Consider the following 12,397-nt stretch of genomic DNA (forward strand, 5'->3'; position numbering starts at 1 on the left):
AGTCGCAGAAGAGAAGGGGGTTGAGAGAGAGAGAGAGAGAGAAGATGGGGAGGTGGGAGAGGAGAGAGAGAGAGAGAAGATGGGGAGGTGGGAGAGGAGAGAGGAGGTGTGTGTGTGTGTGTGTGTGTGTGTGTGTGAGAGAGAGAGAGAGAGAGAGAGAGAGAGAGAGAGAGAGAGCGCAAACAGGGTGTTGATATTTATGGGCTCAACGTGAGATGAGGAGGAGCATGGCATTGGCCAAGAGCTCATGCCACTTCCGGGATTAGAGGTGCACCATTCAAAGTTCGTGCCATTCAGAGGAATTGGAGGTGATGGTTCACATGCTATTCAATGCATCATGGACCTGAGCTCCTAAAGAGAAACACTCCAGGTGCCATCTTTACCAACATTCTTCCCTTTTTTAATTTTGGTTTAGGGGCACCAAGCTTGATCTGGCTACTTCCTGCTGAGTAGGGGCATCATTTAGAGAGAGGGAGGTAGGTCAGTTGGTTGGAGAAGGAGGGCCAGGAGGCCCCATATCCATGCACTAAAGGCATGGATTTCCTCAGGGGAGAAATCCATGAACATGCCCTGCAGCTATGAAAATAAACAGCATTAATTTCGGGCATGTTGTCCAATGTGTAGGGCTAAAAGAAAAAGGCCTATGCCCAGGAGAAGGCAGATTAGAACATAAACAGCTGAAAACCAAGGGTTTATTTCTTTGGAATGGTGGGGTAGAGATGGATCTTTGATGGAGTTGTCATTTGGTATCTTCATCTTTCAGCATTTGGTGGAGGTTTCTTGGGATGTGTGGATGTGAGTGTCATCTGGCTCATTGGCAAGTAGCTGGTAATCCCTGAGGAGGAGCTGATTAAAAATTTGGTGAAAGATTTTGTTAATTTGTCCTTGAAGGAATTTTAAAATTCAAGGAAGGAAGGACAGAATCAAAAGACCCCAACTAGAGGGAGGTCCCAGTATCAGGAGAATCCAGTGGATGAAGGGGTTTGTGAAGAGGTCCCAATAGAATTGTTGCACCAATTGCAGCTTTCTTCTTTCTAGTTGTTCCTGTAGTTGTTTAATCTTATCTTTCATTATCCCTGACTGATTAACATAAAAACAACATTCTTCCTTTAATAACAGGCAGAGGACTCCTTTCTCCACTGTGAGTGTATCTAAGCCTCAGTGGTTTTGTAGGACTACTGCCGCCAGGAAATCTAATTGATTTTGGAGGGTAAGTATGGCCTCAGTCACCTGTTGGAGGTCATCTATGAATAATTTGGACAATTGATCATATTATGTGAGAGAGGTAACCAAACCTGCTGTACCTGTTGCCAAACCTGCAGTAATTCCTAAAGTAGCAATGAGAGGTATTAATTGGATCACCCTTTTGGGTCTTATGTGTGTCATGAGGGGGATTGGTATTTCTGTATCTCCTGGAACAATGTCTACATAGGGAAATAAGAAAACAAGAGTACATATGCCTGCCCATTCAGGGGGCAGACAGGTATACAGTCATCCCACATAAGAGTGATGCCTCGGAGACTGGTGGGCAGTGGGCCTTACTACCTTTTGGTAGAGAGGTTTTTGTTGACATTGCTTCTCAGATAAGTCTCCTACTGGTATGTTTCCTGATGACTGAAAACATAATGGAGCAGCCTGGTAGAGAGGGACACCTGAGAGTTTGGCTGTGGTGTCTTGGATTGAAGAGGCCTCTTTGAGTGCAGACTGAGAACTATTTATCGGGTTTGCTATTAGTTTTGGGGATTAAATTCTAGCCTGCAAACATGGCCAACATTGCTGGACATAGTTTGTATTATTAGTAGCCTTTGACAGATTGAGAGAGATATTGACATGTTTATGAGAGAGAAGAGGTTCTTTGACTATTTTTGCCTTAACCAAATCAGGCAGCCAATTGGGTATATCAATTGTTCTCTTCCAGCAATTCTTCCTATCGAATGTCCAGCCACTTGGGCATGGTGTGGGAGGAAACAGGCCTGGATTTTTCCCAATGGCCATCCAGTATCTATTGTTATTGTGTTCAGAGGCCTGGGGATCATCGTGGTAACAGTCTTTTGAGGGGTTTCATTGAAGAATTTAAAATTCTTCTTAGAAGAAGTTTGGCTACAGCTTGTGGGACAGGATAGTACAGGGTTTAGCCTTCCCTGAACTACACTTCGAAAGAGAGTTAGCAGGTATAAAGCCAGTAGACATAGGTCTAAAAAGGGTGTGGGTGTACTGTGTTGCCATGGTTCCTAGATCCTATTGGGAGACCCATTCTTATGTATATTCTTCTCCTCTGGAATGGGAGGGAGGATGGTACATGACTGTGAAAAAAAAGAGCTTGCCAGGGTTATCTGGGGATATCTCACAGGTAAATCTGGGTAATTGTGGGGGTCCTGCAAGGCTGGGAGCTGTGGTGAGATTGTCCTCTGGAGGGCTTGTTGCTGGTTTTAATCTAGAAATATGAATCAGGTGTTAGTTTCTTTCCTTCCTGTTGGAGTTTTGCAGCATTGGGTGTACACAGGACTACCTGTAATGGCCCTTCCCATTTTGGGGTTAGAGGGGGATCTTTCCCCTGGGTAAGAAAAGTAGACCCATTCTCCTGGTTTGAGCAGAAAGGAGGCAGCTGAGTTCTCTGGATCCAGAAGCAAAAAATCTTGTTGCTTCCATAGCTCAGAGCATATAAGGAAGAGGAGGGGAAGAGCATATTGGTTGGGGAGGGGCCAAGGCTCTGGTGAAATTCCCAGGGGGGGAAGAAGAGGACAACCATACATTATCTCAAAGGGGGAGGCAAGGGATGGCTTTTTGGGTAAAGCCCTCAGGCATAGTATGGCAAGAGGGAAGAGTTTAACCCAATCTAAGTGAGTCTCTAAAGATAGCTTCATTATGATGACTTTCATTGTGTGATTGGCTCGATCAACCTTACCTGAGGCTTGGGGGTGATAGGGACAATGAAAGTGCCATGGGATGGACAATGTCTTTGCCACATTCTGGATTACTTGAGAGACAAATTCAGGCCCATTTGGGATTGGATTGAAGAGGGCATCCCAAACTGAGGTATTACTTTAGTTAGGAGGATGTTAGCCACCATGGTAGCCTGCTTATTTGAGGTGGGGAAGGCCTCTACCCAACCTGAGAATGTGTCTATTAAAACTAGTATGTATTTGAAGTTTTTTACTCTGGGCATGTTGGTAAAGTTGATTTGCCAATCTGCCCCAGGAATATGGCCCCTAGCCTGATGAGAAGGAAATTTTCTGGGTTTTAAAGATGTATTAGGATTCACTCTTTTGCATATCTGGCATGAGGCTGTGATTTGCTGTAGCTCTTCTTTATTCTAGGGAGTCAAAGTAAAGAAAGAGTGGAGAAAGGCTTTGAGAGTCTGTGGACTGGTATGGAAAATGGAGTGGAGATAAGTAAAGAGGGCATATTTTGGTGGGTCTCCGTTATTGGGCATTGTTGGAGAGCATGTGGCAATGAGAGATCTACTGGGATCTGAAAGGGCAGCTGATCTGGTTTTGATTTTCCCTGTGTGATGGGGGAGGAGTCATTTTGGTGTGATATGCAATGGACAACTCCAAGTTTTTTAGGAAGCTGGAAGGCTTGTAGTAGCTGGTTGATGTATGTGGAGATAGTTATAGAACTCTTTGAGTTCAGGAGACCTCTATCCTTCCAAATTGCTGCATGAGATAAGAGAATGTGGAAAACATATTTGGAACCAGTATAAAGGGTAAGATTTTTTCCCACTGCCAATTCACAGGCTCACATTGCAGCTACCAGCTCAGCCTGTTGGTTGGTGGTATTTGTAGGCAGGGGATTGGCTTCTATTACTCATGATAGGGACACTATGGCATATCCAGCTTTTCTGATCCCCTTATGCATAAAGGAGCTGCCATCAGTGAGCCTGGCATAATCAGATTGGTCTAGAGGTCCCTCAGTGAAACTAGTTTTGCATGGGAGGAAGTTTTCTAGAATTTCCCTGCATTTATCTATTGGGGATTGTGTTTGACCTTAAGGCTGAGTGTGTAACAGAGTTGCTGCGTTGAGAGGGGCACAGGTTTGGAAGGACACGGAGGAGTTGTAGAGAAAAGAGAGAGAGAGAGAGAGAGAGAGAGAGAGAGAGAGAGAGAGAGAGAATGAATTTGACAGGGAGGGAAGGTTTGCAGTCCTTTGTACATTAGCAAGTCCTTGAGGTGATGAGGAGAGGTGACAATGATTTGAAAACCTAAAATTTTACTTGGTTCTAAGGACTGATGTAGTTTATGTTCTCTTCTCCAGGCTGAGAGCTTTCCACCATCATCATCTGTCTGTTCCCTAACACTGACAGACTGATGTCTAAGAAACATGAACTCACAACAACAAAATCAAAACACATGATGAAATGAACTACCCTGAAGAAGAACAAGTGGAAGTAAACTACAGGGTGAGACCAAAATACATGTAAGTGTCGAAGATAGAGTATTAAATGCTTTATACATTTAAAAATTAAAAGATAGAAAAAAATGGAGAGAATATTTTATTTTATTTTATCATTTTATTTTTGGTACTGGGGAATTGAACCCAGAGGTGCTTTTCCATTGAGTCACACCCCCAGCCCTTTTAAAAATTTTTAAATTTTGAGTGAGTATCTCATAAAATTATTTAGAACCTTGGTAATTGCTGAGGCTGGCTTTGAACTTGTGATCCTCCTGCTTCAGCCACCTGAGCTCCTGGGACTACAGGCCTGCACACTTTTATAGGATTACACACCTGGCTAAAGAAAGTGATTGTTTCATGGAAAGTTTTTAGGCACATACTGAAGTTTTTAATTATTATTTAAATAATTTTAGGTAAACATTGCATTAAATAAGGGAACTATAATATAACAAAAATCCAGTGTATTAAACTAAAAATAATTTCCCATAAATTAGTTACATTAAAATTTTCAGTATCATTTGGATTCAAATTCTGTAAAATCAAGTCAAATTCTTCTTTTTTTCTTTATATTTTTATACATTTCTTGAATACTTCAAAGAAATTACTGTTCATTTTGGTTAAAAAAGATATGATGTTTTATGGCAGATTCATTTATAAATACGCTTGGTAGGAATGGATTGATTGCACTTGCTCCTAGCAGCTGACATAAAACCATATCACAGCCCCAAATCCAGTATTTTCTTCCCATGAAGAGACAGTGACCACAAAGACCACATGAGGAAAACCACATGCTTCATTAGAAACAGGAGCCTTCCCAGGGGCAGCTCCTCAGACAGAAAGGAGTCTGTTCTCCAGGAATATGCCCACAGTTAGCAAGGGCCTAGTTTTCTCAAAGAGAGAGGAAGGGGCAGGAGAATAGGAAGGAAACAACAGACAGAAATAAGTACATCAAAATCCCAAAACAATGCAAGATAATTTATATGGGCAGTTTTAGAACCTCCCAGTTGATTATTTGAAATACCAAATACATATTTCTTGGCAACAGCATTCTTCTGTTTTCCTATTTTATTATAAAGTAGGGAGTCTCTAACTTAGGGAGTCTAGCTTTGGCATGTTTTTTATGTTGTTTTAATTCTCCTCAATCAAAATGCTCCAATTACCATTCATTCAAAGAGAATAAATATGAAAAGAAATTCTCATGCAACCTTTTTCTTGTCCTGAATATTCAACAGTTGTTATAAATTTATTGGCCAAATGTGATAGCACAGTTGTTAAATTCTTTTAAGTATTTAAAGTCATGTTGTCATTTAGAAAAATGTCCCTCTACATAAATGACTACCTGAACTCTTCCATGTCTTTCCTGGTCTTTAAAAACATTGTGTAGCAATTTTCCAATATTTCTACAATAATATAAGAGAGAAGGAATTAAATAATTTTCCCTTCAGTTTTCACTGGATAAAACTGAGGTATTGCAGGGCAAAAATTGTGTCTAAAGTTACAAAATAGATTATTTATTCAAACAAGAAATATATTTCTCTATGAGGCAGCATCTAGACACAACATTTATCGAATGAAACTATGATTTTTAAAATTAATATTGGTTATGGTTAGATATGAGGTGAATTCCAAAATTGCATATGTGAGACAATACAAGGACATTCACAGGTGAAATGAGAAATGATCACTGTTTGAGGGTTGTAACCTAATCAGTGGAGTGATCCACTGATTGGATTAACTGGTTGGTAACTGTAGGTAGCAATTAGGGTGTGGCTGGAGGAAGTAAGTTACTGGGACCATACCTTTGGGGTTTATATTTTGTCCCTGGGAGAGAAGCTTTCTCTCTCTCTCTCTCTCTCTCTCTCTCTCTCTCTCTCTCTCTCTCTCTCTCCCTCCCTCCCTCTCCCTCTCCTTCCTGCTGTCAAGTCCCAAGTTCCTTTTACCGTGACGCTGTGCCTCACATTGTGCCCAGAGCTATGGAGTTGGCTGATCATGGACTAAACCTCTGAAACCATGAGCCAAAATAAATACTTCTGTAAGTAGTTGTTGTTAGGTACTTTGGTTACAGTGACAAAAAAGAAAAGAAAAGAAAAAAACACCTAACTAAAACAATATTATTTTTAATTGGCAAGTAATACTTGTATACTTTATGGAGTAAAATCTGTTTTAATGTATAGTATGGAATGATTAAATCAACATGATTACAATCACATAATTAACAGTTAATTTAGCATATACTAGATACACACACATATGTATATGTGTATATATATACACACACACACACACACACACACATAGATAGATATACTCAAATAAATATGCACTTTTGACATGCATTTGGGTTTCTACTATTGTAAATAATTAACAGAATTTTTGACAGTTACAAAACTTTGGTAATTAATGTGAACAAGTATGTGGACAAAACTTGTTTTCAATTTTATGCTTGAACTCTTTTTTAGCAATTTAAATGTGGAATTTGGGGATTTTATGAAGTCCAATAACATTTGCATTTAGACTAACAGATTGTGATCTTTGAAATTGTATATAAATTGTATACAATCAAGGTGCTCTCCAGCTGATGATCTACATAGAGTTTAAATCTTTAAAACTCAATATTAAGGGCATATCAGAATCGTTGTTTATAAGGTCTCAAAGTTAGTGTTATATAGAATATGAACATTTTAAAATGATCATATTTTGATCATGTATCAATTATTCTTCCTCAGGAAAGACTACACTGCAAAAGTCATTCTCTTTTTTTTTCCTAGACTAAGCTTTGTATACCTTATTTTGGGGAATGAATCTATTATTTTCTCTCCTTTTGGATGAAACTCCTGGAGTTTCTCAGTATCTCTATCAACTCAGCTGGTAGCTACAGAGAGAAGACCCACCTGCATGGGGCCCTTCTGGAGGCTTCACCATCAGGGCTCAGATTGCAGGCACAGAATCACAGTGTGAAAGCTAAAGAGTCTGTAGGACTTACAGACTCCCTGAGGGGAGTGCATAGCACATATGGAGGGCATACTTAGGTCAGAGAGCACAGCAGAGAGGAAGAGAGGAACTTCTGGGCCTACACACTTACTGGGCTGAGCTTGTGATCCAGATAAGTTCCCCAGGGGAGCTTTGACTGGTGGTTTGAAGAAAGCAGGCAGTAATTCCAGGAAATCATGATGTGACTGAGAGGGGTCACCTAAGCTCCTGGGCCATGTCTAATTTTTCCCTTGAAGGGAAGTAGCTGGAAAGTAGAAGGAAGCCTTCAGAGTTGTAATCTGAGGCCACCAGCAGGAGCCATGGGGTGCCTTATGGTACTGGGAACAGTTAGGGTGACCAAGCCCTGCTTCTTGTATGAAAGTTATACTTAAAAGTGGATGTGGAAGCAACATAAAATGATATGCACTTGATACCTAGGAAAAATGTCCTCACAGAATCATTTGTAGGGTCTTAATATGTGATGACTTGTTGCACTGTAATGGAACTAAGCAAAGCAAATGCTTTTCATTCTCACAAAACCCTGTTGGTTGTATGACCTTATTATCCCCATTGTATAGATGTGAAAGCTGAGGCTGAGGCAGGCTGAGAGACATCACAAGATCTATCAACTGGGAAGTGCTCCCCACTCATACCCTGTGTGATCTGCTTCTGAAATCTGTGTTTGGTCCTTGCCAAGGTAATTATGATTGTGGGGAGAGGGGAGTTAACCAAAGTGGTGAGAAGAAAAATGTTTGAGCAGAGGAATACAGGGGAGATTTAGGGCAAGGTAATCAAGGTAATCAGGGGACATTTATAAAGAAAGGCCTGGGCTGGTAATGTGGCTCAAGCGGTAGAGCGCTCGCCTGGCATGCATGCGGCCCGGGTTCGATCCTCAGCACCACATACAAAGATGTTGTGTCCACTAAAAAAAAAAAGTAAAATAAATATTAAAAATTCTCTCCTCTCTCTCTCTCTCTCTCTCTCTCTCTCTCTCTCTCTCTTTAAAAAAAATTAAGAAAGGCCTGCTGTGGCTCAGGCTGGGAAAGGGAACAGGCTTTTTATCTTAAGCAGCTTATGGGATAATCCTCACTTGCCTCAGACCAACAGTGTGGTTCCCATTGGAGGGACCACTTTGCATGCAATAGGAATGACTCTGGCTGGTCTGCTAAATTTGTTGTATTTGAGAAATTGCCACAGTAACACTCAAGGTAGCACGGCTTGCATATAACTTTCCAGAATTCATTGAAATACCCATGATGCCCAGTAACTTAATGTCCCAGAAACATCCCAACTCCTTTGGAGTTTCTTAACCCTTTTTGTGTGCCAAGAACAAATACATTCTGCAGTTTGCTGAAGCTTATGAGCATCTTCTCAGAGTAATGCTTGCATATACTGAACACCTGCAACTGGCATTACAGAGAAAAGCAATTATTGTAGTGCAGTAATGAGGGTACTAGAAATTTTAATATGGTAGGCATCCTTGGTTATTAATTAGCATGTAAAATAACAAATATGGTGGGGAGCTTAATAACTAATGTTATTTTGACTATATGAGAGACACAAACAATATTTCCAACCACATGGTGATTGATATAAAAATATCTGCAATTTATGAGGATAACAATGCACAGGACATGCTGAACCTGTATGGCCTGTCTACTTTCATGATTAAAATAAATGTTGAGTTTAGTTAGAAGTGAGTGAAAATAAAGATGAAATTGTTTTTTACCCATGTTTGCAGAGCCCCTAAATGGTATCTGTCCCCTGTGTTAAGAATCTTGCCTGAGCCACATGGGGTACTCCTTTAAGTACTATGGACAACCTCCTGGGCTTTTGATTGGCCTTCTAATGAATCTTTAGCTCAAGTTAGGAACAATTATACCTTGAAATATGGAGTCTTTCTGCTAGTGTTTCTTGCAGACTGCATTTATGTAGTTGTTTTTTCCTATTTTCAACAGTTTTTATAATGATCTCCATAAATACCTTGCATCATTTTGTCAGATGCAGTCTTAGAAACCATTATATTTTGTTGCCATTTGATGTTCTCTCTTATCTTCTAAGTATGGCTAGTGTTTAAATATAGCATCAGTTTTTGAGCTAATATCTAAGCAACCAGTTTTGTATCTTTTACCTACATGGCCACATATTCGGAAAGTGCTGACAGTTGCTTTTGGATCTTTTCAGTTCCTATGTGCTTCATTTTTAAATTTTCTCCTATAAACTTATAGAACCCTCAGTGCAATGTTAACAGAAGTAGTGATGCCTGTGAGTCTTCTTCCTGAATTTAAAGAAAATCCTTCTAATATGTCCCCATTGAGTCATGTGCTGGTATCAATTTTTAGCAGCTAGAAGAGCTAACCACTAAATTTTCATGAATTTTGTAAGCTAGTGTTAAAATACAGCCATTATTTAAAATTAAGATACACAAATGTGCAACTAAGCCAAACATATTAAAAATAAGGTAGGTGCCACAGGTAGGGATCCCACCCCAGGGCCTCTGCCACTGCAATGGCTTCAGGATGGGCCAGCAATCCCTGCTGTGCAGGGGAAGCTCTTTGTCTCTTCCTTTTGGCCAAGACCCTCCCTTCCCTCTTCCCTGGGAATGTTTCTGCTGCAACTGGGTGAGCAGAGAAGCCAGGGTGTCTCTGCATGTGTGAGCCCAGTGGGGGCTCAGTCCAGTGTTGCTAGAATGGGGGAGCCAGACAGCCATAGTTCTTACTTCTTGTTCTGTTTTTTTTTTCTTAAAATATCACATTTTAGTTCTGGTGGTCAAGAACCCATAAAGAGTCTTATGAGGCTAAAATCAAGATGTTGGCAAGTTTGCATTTCTTCTGGAAGCTCTAGGGGAGAATCTTTACCTTTCTTCTTCAGTTTCTAGAGGACACCTGCATTCCTGGGCTCTTGATCACATCATTCCCACCTCAGCTCCCCTCATCGCATCTCTGAAACTAATGCCCTTGCCTCCCTATTATAAGGACCCTTGTGATTATATTGTTCCCATATGGATAATCCAGGGAAACCTCTCCAACCTGAAAGCCTTAAACTAATCTGCAGAGCATTTTTCCATGTGAGGTAGCATTCAGAGGTTTGGGGGCTCTGTGCCTGAGAACATAGACATGTTAGCATTGCTCTTATTATGCTTACTGTATCACCATCTTCCACTGCATTCATGCTGCATTTCTATATGGGTGAGGAGGTCTCAAATCTGAAGAGAATATGGCTAAGAATCTGCACACTTTCTTCAATTACTTATTATCATTGAACTTCTGGTCTTGGACCAAGACTTGTAACCAGTTTTTCATACCTATCAATTATTTCGTTCTGGTTGTAAAAGGAACTGCTATTATCTTTTTTTTTTCAAATGAGAAGACTGGACCAGAGAGGTTAAGCAGAGTTAGTTAATTAATACTAATTCTACTCTAGAATTTGGTTGTTTGAACTGTCTTAAAGTGCTCACCTGTGAGCTGATGCTTTGGGTCAATTCTCAATTAGGATGATAAAAATCTAACTTGGAACAATGATCTTTTTTTTTTTTTTTTTTTTTTTTTTTTTTTGGTGGTGCTAGTGATTAAACCCAGGGCCTTGTGCACACAAGACAGGTACTCTACCAACTGAGCTTCATCCCCAGCCCTAGAACAACAATCTTAACTGACAAAATATTTTTTCCTTACCTTACAATTAAGAGACTGTTCACAAATGGGACCTTATGCTCCAATAAGTCAATGTATAAATTGTCTTAACAGAAATTGGAAGTAAAACATAAATTGGACCTTTGGGAAAAAATACTGGATTCCTGGATCTACTGGTAAATGGGTGAACTTTTGCCAGCTCAGTTCTGTTCTACTTTGGGAGAGAGAGGAAGTCAAATGCCCTTTTTAAACTTGCTCTTTGAGATTCATCTCCTGGATACTGTTTTACAGAGTTAATATAAGAGTTGAAGCAACTTTACTGAAGATGAATATTACATAATATTAGAAGAGTTTTTTTTCTTTCAAAAGTCTTGAGTGACAGATTGTCTTCAATTACCACTTTTCAATCAAATCTGTTTGCTTCATCAGAAATGTGTTTTACAATATCCTAGAAATTGAGTTTACTGTTGCTTGGACTCATTTGAGGATTGATGTAACTGAACTACACTTTTCAACAACCCAGACATCAAAGCAGTGTCAATATACCAGATTTAAGCAAAATATATTTCGAAGCTCTAGCAGAGGAAAGTAAGAACACAGTGGAAATTGAGACTGGTGCTTCTGTGGCAGGATATGGGATTAAAGACCAATCCCTGTCCTTTTAGATGATATTTTGCAATGCTTGGTGAAGCTGGAGAACAAAGTTGGCTATATTGTTTTAATGGCTTCTCCACCAGCATAAACAATGGAACTAGTGGGAATTTGGTGCCAGTAACCACAAACAAAAGGATAAATGCATCAGGCACCATTAGATAGCAGTTGAAGATCACCCTGAGCTTCTGCATAGACTATGGATTTTATCCTATGGCAAAAGGGCTTTTTAATTGCTGGCTAGGACAAAAATAATACTTTTTATAAGCTCCATGCATTTTCAAGGAAGGTTCTGGATTCATGGAACTCTTAAATCTGTATATAAAATTTTTATATGTTATTATTTTACTGTCAGGCAAGTATTATATTCTTAAAGGGAATTAGATAACATGGTTAATGTAGTAATAAGGAGGTTGATGATCTTATATAAATCTTTTGTGTTTTCGATCAATCTGGAATAAAAACACTAAAAGACATATTCATTTCTATAGATTATTTATTTAAGTATATAACTTATTTTTTAGACAATTGGAGAATATTGTTATTGAATCATTCTATCACTTGTTCTCAATAGATGTAACTAGTTGACTAAAACTATTAGAAAATGTGCTTACTTCCAGTAGTATATTTTGTTACTAAGATTATGAGCAGAGAAAGGAAGTATAATGTTAAAAATAATGTTTTGAAATCATGACTCAAAGAATGTCTTTATGTGTACTAGTATTCAAAATAATTGAAGGTTAATTATTCTATAG

At 39.4% G+C, this 12,397-nt stretch overlaps 1 pseudogene; it reads left to right on the forward strand.

Moving 5' to 3' along the window:
• The first annotated feature begins 4,357 nt into the window (after positions 1 to 4,357).
• Positions 4,358 to 11,807, forward strand: LOC144251401 (coiled-coil domain-containing protein 126 pseudogene; annotated as a pseudogene).
• Positions 11,808 to 12,397: the final 590 nt, after the last annotated feature.

Source organism: Urocitellus parryii, assembly GCF_045843805.1.
Source record: "Urocitellus parryii isolate mUroPar1 chromosome 13 unlocalized genomic scaffold, mUroPar1.hap1 SUPER_13_unloc_2, whole genome shotgun sequence".
NCBI classification, from domain to species: Eukaryota; Metazoa; Chordata; class Mammalia; order Rodentia; family Sciuridae; genus Urocitellus; species Urocitellus parryii.